Below are 13,393 nucleotides of genomic sequence, written 5' to 3' on the forward strand. Positions count from 1 at the left end.
TTGATAGCTTCCCTTAATTTCCTCAAAAGTTCCTGTAATTGTTCCTCATAATAGGCTCCTGTAATTGTAGTACCCTTTGTCAGGAAATCTGTCATCATTACTCCGTCCTGGTCCCAGAAGACTGTGAGCATGACCTTGTCAGCGGAGGGCTGCACCCTTGCCTTCTTTGGAGGTGGTAAGTCCAAGTGCTTCCACTGCATTGACTGGGCTTTGGTCTTTGGATCATAGTGATGGACCCAGGTTTCATCCTGTGTAATTAGTCTTTTGAAAAACTTTGACTCACCGTCTTGGCACATCTCCAAATTCATCCTCGAGCACTCAACGCGTTCTTGCTTCTGGAATGGTGTGAGCAACCTGGGAATCTATCTGGCAGACACATTATGCATATGCAAATGGTTATGAATGAAAGTTTCCACAGACCCTGTACATCTTGGACTATTTGGCGAATAGTAATGCAGCGATCTTCCAAAATGGCAGCCTCAACTTGACGGACAGATATCCACAGAAGGGGGGGGCGACAAGGTCTTGGAACTGTTTCCACAGACTTCCGGCCATGTTTGAATTCACGATGCCAGCGTTTTACAAGGTCATATGATGAGGCATTATCACCATAAGTTTCTTTCATTTCATCAAAAGTCTTCTGTGGTGTGCGTCCTTTCAAATACAAAAACCGGATCACTGCTCAACATTCAACAGGCTTCATTTTACACCTGACTCAGTTCAAAAACCTGTAAAACAGAAACCACAATTAGTTTAGAGTTGTAATTTGCCACATAACCCGTAAAGATATAAATCATTGCACATGCAAAATTTCAGTTAGATCAGACAACTTGAAGTGTGTCAGAGGCATTACTTATCGCACGCCCCTCGTATTTACAAAGTAATCTTAACCAGAAGTAAAAGCTCAATAAAACCAAATATGAAATAGATCTTATAATAAAACAAAGTATTAATAAAACATGTTAAAAACATTTGAACAAGAGTTAAAAATATATTAAATTTTCAAGAAGGAAACACAAATTAAGCGAATTAAGGACAATCCACTTAGTTTTTGTATCCTTTTTGAAAATATCTTTTTAACTCTTCTTAAAGTGTTTTTAACATGTTTTAGTAATCATTTGTTCTTATATATATGTGTGTGTGTCTGTGTTTGTGTGTGTGTTGGGACGATAAATCAGAATTAAAAAAATCAGAACTTTTGTGGATATCGGAATCGGAAAAAACTATATCTATATTCCGATGCCAAAAACGATTGTTTTAATTGTCTTTTTATTTTGTTTTGTTTAAAGCAAAATCCTCCACAGTTAGTAATGATAAAATAATAAATATTTATGGATTTTAAACTATAAATAAAACTAAAATTTATACATTAAGTGTGTTTTTCCGTTTAAGAAAATATCCGCAGATTAAACATGTGCTTTTATGATAATCTGAAAAAAAAAAAACTATACTTAAATATTTTCTGATTTATAAAGAATCAAAATCGGCAATTGTATTGGAATCGGGAATTTACTACAGAATCAATAATTATATCAGAATCGGGAAAAATATTGAAATCGTCCCATTACTTATATATATTAGTGACCTGGCAAGACCACAAGGGAAATAACCGAAGCAACAAAGCTGAAGTTGGCCTGCAGAACATTATATAACTGTAGGCAAATTTGGGCATATTTTATCGGTTTGAAAATATAGGTTCTTTTTTTACCAATTGTCATAAAATTTAAACCATAGAATAGTATTATAATCTTCAAAAAGTCTGCGAATTTTCATGTAATTACGTCCCATAGAACCAAAGATATGAACATTTCAATGTTCAATTTGGCTACCTGTATAGATATATCCGCACGCACGCACACACACGCACACACACACACACACACACACACACACACACACACACACACACACACACACACACACACACACACACACTACCTTTTTTGGCAATTTTATGTTCCAAATCTCGACAACTATTAATTAGACTTTAACAAATGAAGGCTCGGTAAATAGGTAATGACCTGAATTGTGTAGTGGGCTATGTGACATTTGGCCATAAGGTCGCACATACGGAGGATTATCCATCATCCAGAGCTTATTTTTTGGCACTTTTTACAGCCATAAAATGTTTCACTAATAGTCATTTGTTTTCCTAGTTTTGCATATGAATTATAAAATATCTGATATTTCCCCCAAACCTTTGGTATTGATCGAGAGGAGACTAAAACTTGCTGCTATGGTTTCAAATGATCTGAAACAACAGCAACGGAAGACTTGATTCCAAATATTTCTCATATGTTATGTCTCCCCTCTTTGGTTTTCACACATAAAGTAAATTTCCCAATATATAAGGATTATTTGATAGTGGAGATATTCATGATCGTACCCTTATTTCCAAAAGAGTGTAGATATAAAATATGAGAAATATTTGGAATCAAGTCTCCCCTTGCTGTTATTTAAAATCATTTGGAACCATAACAGCAAGTTTTAATCTGCCATCCATCAAGGACAGTGGTTTTTTGGGAAATATATATATGTATACTGTTTCATGAAATATATATATGTATACTGTTTCATGAAATATATATATGTATACCGTTTCATGAAATATATATATGTATACCGTTTCATGAAATATATATATGTATACCGTTTCATGAAATATATATATGTATACTGCTTCATGAAATATATATATGTATACTGTTTCATGAAATATATGTATACTGTTTCATGAAATATATATATATGTATACTGTTTCATGAAATATATATGTGTATACTATTTCATGAAATACATACATATATATGCATACTGTTTCATGAAATATATGTATATATGTATACTGTTTCATGAAATATATATATATATGTATACTGTTTCATGAAATATATATATATATATATGTATCCTGTTTCATGAAATACATATATATATGTATACTATTTCATGAAATACATATATATATATATACTGTTTCATGAAATATATGTATACTGTTTCATGAAATATATATATATGTATACTATTTCATGAAATATATATATATGTATACTATTTCATGGAATATATATATGTATACTGTTTCATGAAATACATATATATATATATATATATATATATATATATATGTATACTGTTTCATGAAATATATGTATACTGTTTCATTAAAATATATGTATACTGTTTCATGAAATATATGTATACTGTTTCATTAAAATATATGTATACTGTTTCATGAAATATATGTATACTGTTTCATTAAAATATATATATACTGTTTCATGAAATATATATATGTATACTGTTTCATGAAATACATATATGTATACTATTTCATGAAATATATATATGTAAACGTTTTCATGAAATATACATATGTATACTGTTTCATGAAATATATATATATGTATACTGTTTCATGAAATATATATATGTATACTGTTTCATGAAATATATATATGTATACTGTTTCATGAAATATATATATGTATACTATTTCATGAAATATATATATGTATACTATTTCATGAAATAAATATATGTATACTGTTTCATGAAATATATATATATGTATACTATTTCATGAAATAAATATATGTATACTATTTCATGAAATATATATAGGTATACTATTTCATGAAATATATATAGGTATACTATTTCATGAAATATATATTGGTATACTATTTCATGAAATATATATATGTATACTGTTTCATGAAATATATATATGTATACTGTTTCATGAAATATATATATGTATACTATTTCATGAAATATATATATGTATACTGTTTCATGAAATATATATATTTATACTGTTTCATGAAATATATATATGTATACTATTTCATGAAATATATATATGTGTACTGTTTCATGATATATATATATATATATATATATGTATACTATTTCATGAAATATATATATGTATACTATTTCCTGAAATATATATATGTATACTATTTCATGAAATATATATATGCATACCGTTTCATGAAATATATATATATATATATATGTATACCGTTTTATGAAATATATATATGTATACCGTTTCCTGAAATATATATATGTATACCGTTTCCTGAAATATATATATGTATACCGTTTCCTGAAATATATATATGTATACCGTTTCATGAAATATATATATGTATACCGTTTCATGAAATATATATATGTATACCGTTTCATGAAATATATATATGTATACCGTTTCATGAAATATATATATATATATGTATATCGTTTCATGAAATATATATATGTATACTGTATATTTTGTGGTTCGGATGAGAACAAAAATGTGTATACTTTACAAGTGAAGCCATCAACAATTTTAGGTTCTTCAGTCTTTTTTAATGTTTTATTATTTTTAAATACTTTTATAACGAGTTTCAAGTGTTGTTCAGCTCTCTCCATATATTTTTACATAAAAGTCCTTTTTAGTTACAAGTTTGTGGAATTTCTTTTTGGAAAACATTTTATCTCTGCCAGAACCGATTGTGTTTTTTCAGAGAAATGCCAATCTGAGACGTTGTCACCAGTGGGGCGGGTAAAGGGTTTAATCTGTTCGTTACGTCCATGAGGAGGTGTTGAGTCTATTTTGTGAATATTTTTACGAGATTTTTTTTTCCTTTTTGATGTGTGTGTGTCAGTACGTGTGTGTGTGTTAGAGCGAGAGTTATGCGTTGCGTGCGTGTATCTATATATCTATAAAAGTGAAATTGTCTGTATATGTGTGTCTGTGTGTGTACATTGCCCTGCCAAACTACTCTGTTAATTTTCAGTCTATAGACTCGAGATTTGCCATAACGGGTATTAAGAGTTGAGAAATATAGTTCAACGATTTGACCTTTGAAAACTTTACCAAACTCCTCCGCCAATTTTGGGTGTTAACTTGAAATTTTAGATGTAGGTTACTTGGACATGGATCAAACTTTTAATTTGATTTGAGCCAAAAACAGTAAATGTTAAGCGGTCAAAATTGGGGTCAAAGTTTTTAAAAAATTGACCTCTGCGGTCTCTACCAAATTACTCTGTCAATTTTTGGTCTAAACATTTTAAATTTTACATAAAGTGTATTCAGACATAGAACACGCCTTTTAATCGGTTTTTGGCTGAAATTTTGACTGCTAAGGGGTTAAAGTTCAAAAGATTTGACCTTTGCGGTCTCTTACAAACTATTCAGCCAATTTTTGGTCTAAACATTTGAAATTTTACATAAAGGGTATTCAGACATGCAGCAAGCATTTTAATCAGTTTCTGGGCGAAATTTTGTCTGCCAAGAGGTCAAAGTTGAAAGAGTTGACCTTTGCAGACTCTACCAAACTCCTTCGCCAATTTTAGGTCTAAACATTTGAAATTTTAGATGTAGGTTACCTGGACATGAGTGAAACTTATATATATGCACATAAAGTTATTAACAGTACATAGGATCCGAGCAAAGCCAGGCTGAACTGCTAGTATGTATATAGTGAGAGAGGAATAGATATAATAGATCAACACACACACATATATTTTATTGGAATCCTTTGAGATGCCTAATTTGTGTATTTATTTCTTCAGGTGATTAACCACGACAGGATTTGGAAATACGCAAAATAGTCATCTCAAATGATTCCAATAAAATAATAAATAATACCAATCGCTACGAACCCTACGATGGAAGATCAGATCAGAACAAAAACGTTGATTTATAAAAACAAAGATTCCAACATGGCGCAGTGGATAGAGGCATTGAATCTCTACCGTTCCAGGGAAGCATTGTCTGAAGATAGCGGTTTCAATCCTGCCCAAAGCAGGCCAGAGAATTAGTTGGCCAAAACGTGGTGAGGCAACAACTATGGAAGGCAGTAATTACTGGGAATACAGTTACAAGATTCGGCATTCATTTCTCGTCTCGGTTAACCTCCCGAAGAAGGCCAGAGGATGAGTTGGTCAAAACGAGGTGAAACAACCACAACTATGAAGATGAGGATAACAGTCCGCAAATAAAACAAAGAAAGGGTATCCATTGTTAGTTTGTTGTAGAAGTAAATGATGTTTTAGAAAGGTGACATTTCTGTTCTTTCAATTATATGAAAGACTAACATTTTCATTTCTTTATGAACTGAATTCGTTTTTCAAAACATCTTTTTTCGCAACAAAGAAAAACATTCGTGGTTGTTAAACAAATTGACCTTTTTCTTTATCTTTTTACCATCAACGACTTCCATTGCCTCAAGTTGCAAAAATTATAAGGACCATCTTTTTATTTTTGTTTTATTTTATTAAATTTTACAAGTTTTGGTTTGTGATTTTAAAGCCCCCCCTCTCTCTCTCTTTCTTTTTTCTTTCTGTTTTTTTTTTAAATATTTTTCTTTATTCTCTTTCTCGTTTTCTTTTTTCTTCTTTTCTCACTTTCCCTTTTCTTTCTCTTTTTCTTTCCGTTTTTTTCCTTATTTATTTTTTTATTCTTTTCTTTTCTTTTCTCATTTCTTTTCTCTTTTTCTTTTTCTTTCCTTTTTCCTTTTTCATTTTCCTTTTCTTTTTTCTCTGTGTTTTTCGTTTTCCTTTTTTCTTTCTTTCTCTTTCCTTTTTCCTTTTTCCTTTTCGTCCTAATTTTTCTTTCCTTTTTCTTTCTTTTCACTTTTCTCTTTTTCATTTTCTTTTTTTCTTTTCTCTTATTTCTTTCTATATATTTTTCTTTTTCTTTTTCTCTTTGTATTCTTTCCTCTTCTCCAAATTTTGTTACCTTCTTCATTTGTTTCTTTATCTCTCGATTCTTTTCTTTCTTTTCTTATTTCTTCTTTCCTTCCTTTCTTTATTGTTTATTCATTACAAAATGTTAATTATTTCTCTTTCATTTATTTATTCTTCATTTCCTTTTACTTGGTCTTCCTTCATGTAATTTCTTGCATTCATTGTTTCTTTCAAGTTTAACAAATAGAAATTTCTTTAGTCCTAATTTCTTAGTTTTCGTCTTCCTGTCATTTCCACACAAACTCACGGTACAATCAGTTCTAAGGACAACTCTTCTAAAAGTTGAAGATTAATATTTACTACTAATCGCTAAGAATAACGTTTTTGACCCCCCGACAAAAGGAGGGTGAACCTGTTCACCTTTGTCCATCCTTCCGTTCGTCTATCCACACTTTTCTCAATAACTACGCCTTGGAATTTTTTGAAATTTTTGCACAAACATTAAACATGATACGAGTAAAAAAAGTAACAGAACGGATTTTCTGGGGAAACTTCGGTTGCCTAGGGGTGTCTTTCGGTTGCCTAGGGGTGCCTTTCGAGTTAAAATAGCTAAAATCGACACTTTTGCGCTTATTAAAAAAAAATTGATGCCTTGGATTTTATAAAACTTTCTGAAAAGTTATAACTAACTGATTTCTATATAATTTTCTTTGTCTATACTTTGCGATAACTCTCGGGTGTGCCCCCAGGGGCTCTTTTAGGGTTAATAAAAACACTCTATTTTTGGGACTATTTTACCATATTTGTCCAAAATATTCTGTGTATGCCTATTTAACAGTTTTGCATGGTGCTGAATTAAAATTTAAATATGTTAACGCCTTGGGGATTTTGGGGGGCTAAATAAGGCGGAGGGGGCAAATGATAGACTTAGTCACTTCTTTTTTTTTTTTGCGTGTTGCACAACTCAAATTTACATATGTTAAGGCCTAAAACTGCACCGTTTTTCACCATTTTCACCCGGATTTGACGTCCCTTGGGGACTTTCGGGGCTATATGAGGGGGGCACTGCTGAATTTAGTCATTTTTTAATGTTTTGTTCACTATGCACTCATGGAGAACCGTGTATACTTCACTCGTTTCTCTGATTATCATCTTCAAAGTGAGATTTTCGTTTTTTTTTTTAAATTGCCGTTCGTCTTATCTTGGTCATTACAAAAATAACATCCAAGATGAGACCAATAGTACAAACAATTCAAAATACAAATTATCAATCCTCATCTCAAAAACTTGAGAAACATAAAGTCAATATTACGTTTCGGATTTTTTATTTGTATTATTTGAATTCTTCAGACTACTGTTCCCATCTTGAGTGTCATTTTCACAACATTTCGTCGGATGTAACCTCAGATTTTCCTATGGCACAGTAACTGTAAAAAGTGATCTTCTCCTGAAGATTCAATTCTCAGCGTGGGCGACTGAAAAATACAACTGCGAATTACTTAGTATCTCTATCCAGCCATGGCCGACGAAACGAAAGCATGCTATCTTTTGAAGTAAGTAAAGGGTTCTGTTCGAAATTCCGCCCAAATTCCCGAGTTTGAGAGAAGAACTTCAGAGATTGCATTGACTAAAACGTTGCGAAAATAACACTCAAGCTGAAAACAGTAGTCTTAAGAATCCAAATAATATGAATAAATAAAAATAGGGATTCCAAACTATGGTTTTTGTTCGCAGAATTGCGATTCCAAGGCTTTTTTTGTGTGTGATCTGAGGGATTAAGTGTTACTTTTGATTACACTCTTGTTGAAACATCCTTTAAAAAACTGAACCAAAGTTCCGCCATTACTGATCATCATGTTGTCTCACGGTCTACCCGGCACTCGTTAACCCTTATCCTCGAATGTCTCTTCGGTTCTGATAGGCGAGGAGCCCCTAGTAAAACAAAAAATGGACCGAGTCTTGACCACACACACACTCTTCTAAAATCGTCTGCGTATTTGCGACTGCAATGGTCATGTCCTACATTTCTTGGTTTGAAATTGGGTGGAATTTTGAAAAGGAAATGACAAAAGGAAAAAATATTTTGAACAAAACAAAATAGAGATAGGAGGGGGAGATTATGATGATGATGATGATGATTAGTAGTAGTAGTATTAATGAGTTTCTGGGAAGCAAAACAAAAGGAATAGTGAGAGACGTAGTGAGAGGTGGTAAGAAAAGAATAGAGGGAGATCAAGTTGAAAGTAAGAGAGGGGAGATAGAGTGGAAGGAAGAGGATAAAGATGAAGAGTTGAAGGAAAAACAGAAAATATTGACAAGAAAAAGTATAGAGAAGGAGAGAGAGAGGAGGAGAAAACTGGGTAAAGAAAGGAAAAAGAAGGAAGAGGGCGTGTTGAAGTTAATTAAAGGGGGTGAGAATAGGGGGATAAAGAAAACCAAGGAAGTAGGAGGAAGGCAATGAAAAAGAGAATTAAAAATAAGTGTTTAAAAGTAGAGAGTGGGAGGAAAGCAAAAAAGCAAAAGAAAGTGGTGAGACAAAAAAAAAAAAAAAAGAAGCGGTTTTAGTATTTATGCACGACAAATTAAGGCACGACAAATGGCTCCTGCTGTATTTTTTGTTTTTGTTGTTGTTTTTATTTGTAAAATATAAGAATGTTTTTTTTTCAGACTTATGGAAAATGTTTTTAAAAAATAATATAAAAAGAAAAAATGTTCTTAAGTTAAAAGAAAAAGTACTTACTTTTTTAAAATCGTAAATGTTTTTTGTTGTTGTTTTTATAGTGTTTGCTTTTTCCATGGTACATTTTTATCAATATCCGATTGAAAAATAGATATACCAACAAATTATTTAATTCCCCAAATGTCAATCTGAAAAAAAAAATGTTTATTTTTAACAAAGATTTTTAGGAAAAACAAAAATAATGCCAACCCGTCTAAACGAAAATCATTCTTGTTTTTGACATAAGAATCCCAGGTTACTCGAATGACGTGCGTAAATATCACTGGAATAGAAAATCATCGGGAGTAGTTGCCGTGTATTAATTTGTTCTACATAAAACGTAAAACCCGAAAAGAAGTTTAGGAAAAAAAGAAGTAAAAAATAGAGAGATCACGAAAGTAAGAGAAGTAAGAGGTGGTGAGATAGATAGATAGATAGATAGAGAGAGAGAGAGAGAGAGAGTAAAAAGAAATATAATGAAAAGAAAGAAGAGACAACATACAAAAAGGGAGAGGAAATCGCTTTCGATTTGGATATCTTTTTTGATTTTGTTCTTTCACGTTTTCGATTTCTTTTTGATTTTTTTTTTAAATTACATTTTCACCCCAAACAAGGCATATTGCCACTTTGGTGTAGGGGGCTACTATCAGGGGCAACAACTACTGGGGTACTATGTAGGGATTTGGGCAGCAAGATGTCGGTTCACGTTACACTTGAACTTCTGCATGTCAGTACAGTTGGGGAAGCAGGGACCTGGAATGGAATTCCAGAGTCTAGCGGTTATAGAGAAGAAACTACTGTAGTAGAAGGATCTTTTACATCTAGGGATCTCTACTGTGTGAGGGTGGGATTTAGCTGCCTGTCGGGTTTGTCGAGGGTGTCTAGATCGTTCGCCAAAGCATTCACCATTAAAATACTTGTAGAACAGGCAGAGGGATGCAACATTTTGTCGATGGGACAGAGTGTAGAAAAATTATCTTTCTCCCGCGGTGGTATGATGCGACACAAGGGTTGGGAAAGTGGGATTTGTAAAGCTAGCGCCCTAAAAGAACACTTTGGCATGCAAAAAAAAAAAAGTTTCCTGGACAGCCCTGTCAACATTCTTCGATAGGAGTGTCTCAGGTGATTAACAATAAACTAACTCTTTCCCAAAGGGAAATGGCAAAGCCTGGGAGAATGAACCTCTTAGAACTGTATAGGGTCAGAAACATACTCCAGTCAACAGGAAACAATGGCCTATACTCCACTGACTTTGATGCCAAAAGAAAAACCCCAGCGGTAGTCTCTAGGTATCGGATGGGGGAACAGCTTTCATATATGGGTTAACCACGAATACACCATAAGCACTCTCAAACTAACTAACAGTTTACTCAGAGGTTGTATCTGGAATATACTCGAGTCAGGTATATCTCTTATAAATGAATACAGATATCCGATACAAAGTTTAAACTTGTCTGGTGCCGGTTACCATTAAAGATGACTAAATACAGGCTGTTGACCTTGACAGCTGCCTCCATTTGGCAACCTGTGAGACTGTTAGGCATGCGAGTAAAGATTCTGATCATGACAATCAATCCGGCTGAAACTGGGATATTTTGGTGATCTTTTATCTTACGGTCTGGGGTATTCGTTTTGGGTAGTCCTAGGAGGTTCACCCTTCCGGGCCTTGTCGTCCACTCTTTGCGGTGGAATAAGTCTATAAGATACTTCAGCCTGATAGCAACGAATCCATTGTCGGACTACTGAGAGAATGTATGCAGGATATGCTCTAGTTAGATCTACCTACATGAAATGCGTCCAGATGCCCGATGTAAAGCATAGAATTGATATTTACATCCTTCTAATTTAGGATGATGTACCACAAGATCGGAAGCTGGGAGAAAATAAGTCAGTGCTTCAGTAACCTCTTAAAATTGCCTGGGAAGCCACTTTGGCATTACACGGTGGAGGTGGCAGAGGCGTCTCAGTCAATTACCAATTAATCAGCTTCTTCCCAAAGACGGAAGGCAAGCTCAGGAAAACTGGTCTCCTGCGACTATCATAACTAATACCACAATCAACACTTAAAAGTTAAAATTTAGATTTGGCAGGTGTTTGCTGCCATAAAAGCTGACTGACTGATTTGATCGCGTGTGAGAAGTTGTCTTTGATTGGTGACGCACACCACATAATTTTTTTGTTTTAAATAAATTATTCTTCATGGAATCTACGTTTAGGTTTAGACACAGATAAGGAGTGTGGGGAAATTATTGATTATTTTTTTATAGAACCCAATAAAAGACTTTATTTCTTTTCATTTTCTGTCTTCTTCGTTCCTATTTTTATATTGGCTAGTTTTATAGACCGACCATCTTGGATCTATGCCAGTATGAGGCTAACTTACTAATTAAGTGTTTTTTTTTTCTATTTCATACATAATATTAAATTGATTGTAATGCCAATATGTTCAACATGTTATAATAAGGAAAGCAAAGCTTGGGAGAGTGAACATCTTAGGACTACCCGGAACTAATACCACAGTTTGCTTTTATTTTCTTAACTTAAAAAGTAAAATTTCGCTGCCACGTAAGCTGACTGACTGAATTGATCAATTGCAAGCTATGTCGGCTAATTTATTCATTAAAAATGTCTGCGTTTTCTTTACTTTTACATGTCTACTATTAAATTGATTTTAATTCCAATACGTTCAAGATTTCATAATCTTAAAAAGATACAATTTGAACTGCTGCATATTGTCTAAAATGAATTGTGTCTGAGAGAATGTGTTTATTGAAAATAACTCTAGAAAAGAAACATCTTATTGACAAGTTTTTTTTTCTTTACGTTAAGTCTGTTCTTGCTAGTGATAAAAATCTGTAGCACGCGCTTTCTAATCCGATGTTTCTGTGTTTGTAAAAATCTTCAACACCTGCCTTTTTTTTAGATAAAGTCTCTCTCTCTCTCCCTCCCTCTCTCTCTTTTGCATGTTCATTTTAAGAACCTTTTGAACTTTTGATATCAGGGGTGTAGAGTCACTTTTGGATGAGGATGGAGACAGATGAAAGGAGTCAGTCAAATGTTTTAATCTTCGAAGAATCAACAGACATTCAGAATAATCAAAGATTTACAATAAGGAGTCATATGTTACAATTTTTCACTAATACTTCAAGGTAGAAGAAATAATTAACGAACAAAATTGGCCTTTTAATTGCTTACTTTATTGTAAACGTTTGTCTACAAAAGAAATATGTTATTTTGTGGAACAGCGTCCTACACGTGCATCTATTCGCATCTTGCTTGAGAGAGAAAGAAAAGAAAGAAAGATAGAAATAAAGCCAGGAGTTTGGGGTTTTGGATACGAAAACGTCTTTTCGCGTTTTGTATCATAAAATATATCCTGTTTTATTTCTATGACAGTTGCACGTATATTTTGTCCATTTACGAGTCTGAATCGGATATTTTGTCAGTTTAGGAGTCAGAGTAAAAATTTGAGGAAATCTTGATATTCGAATTGGATTTTTTTGGCGAATCCTTGGAGTCAGTCAGAACTGGTATTTTTCGACTCCGCAACTCTAGCTGGAGATTTTGTTTTGTTGGGAAAAATCAGTATTGTATTTCCCAGCATTTCTCTTAAAGATTTCTTCCAGGTACAGAAGTTATGTATTATCAAGTGACGTCAGCATTTGAAGTTCTTTCCAGCCTGCTACTATTCAACAACATTTTATTATTTCTTCTTTTTCTGTTTCCAAGTTCTTTTTATTGTTTTTTTAATCTGTTGTCTGTTTAAATTTAATGTCCTTTGGAGTTTTTTTTTTCACCTACATAATTATTTTTCGAACTAATCATTTTTTTTTAATTGAAGTTTTCTCTTAAAAATGAAAATAAAACGCCATGTCTATATTCATGACAGTTCTTCGGAGATTTATAGACCTTTCGTTCGTTATCTGGCGCACCAACTTAACCCGCATCTTGTAGATCATGAATGTAATTGATAGTTTTTT

At 32.8% G+C, this 13,393-nt stretch overlaps 1 protein-coding gene across 1 annotated transcript in view; it reads left to right on the top strand.

Moving 5' to 3' along the window:
• Window positions 1-13,393, top strand: part of LOC145249495 (A disintegrin and metalloproteinase with thrombospondin motifs 6-like) — a 733,443-nt gene that overhangs the window by 315,810 nt on the left and 404,240 nt on the right. The window lies entirely within an intron of this gene.

Source organism: Euprymna scolopes, chromosome 28 (genome assembly GCF_053919585.1).
Source record: "Euprymna scolopes isolate OS-2025 chromosome 28, ASM5391958v1, whole genome shotgun sequence".
Lineage (NCBI taxonomy): Eukaryota > Metazoa > Mollusca > Cephalopoda > Sepiida > Sepiolidae > Euprymna > Euprymna scolopes.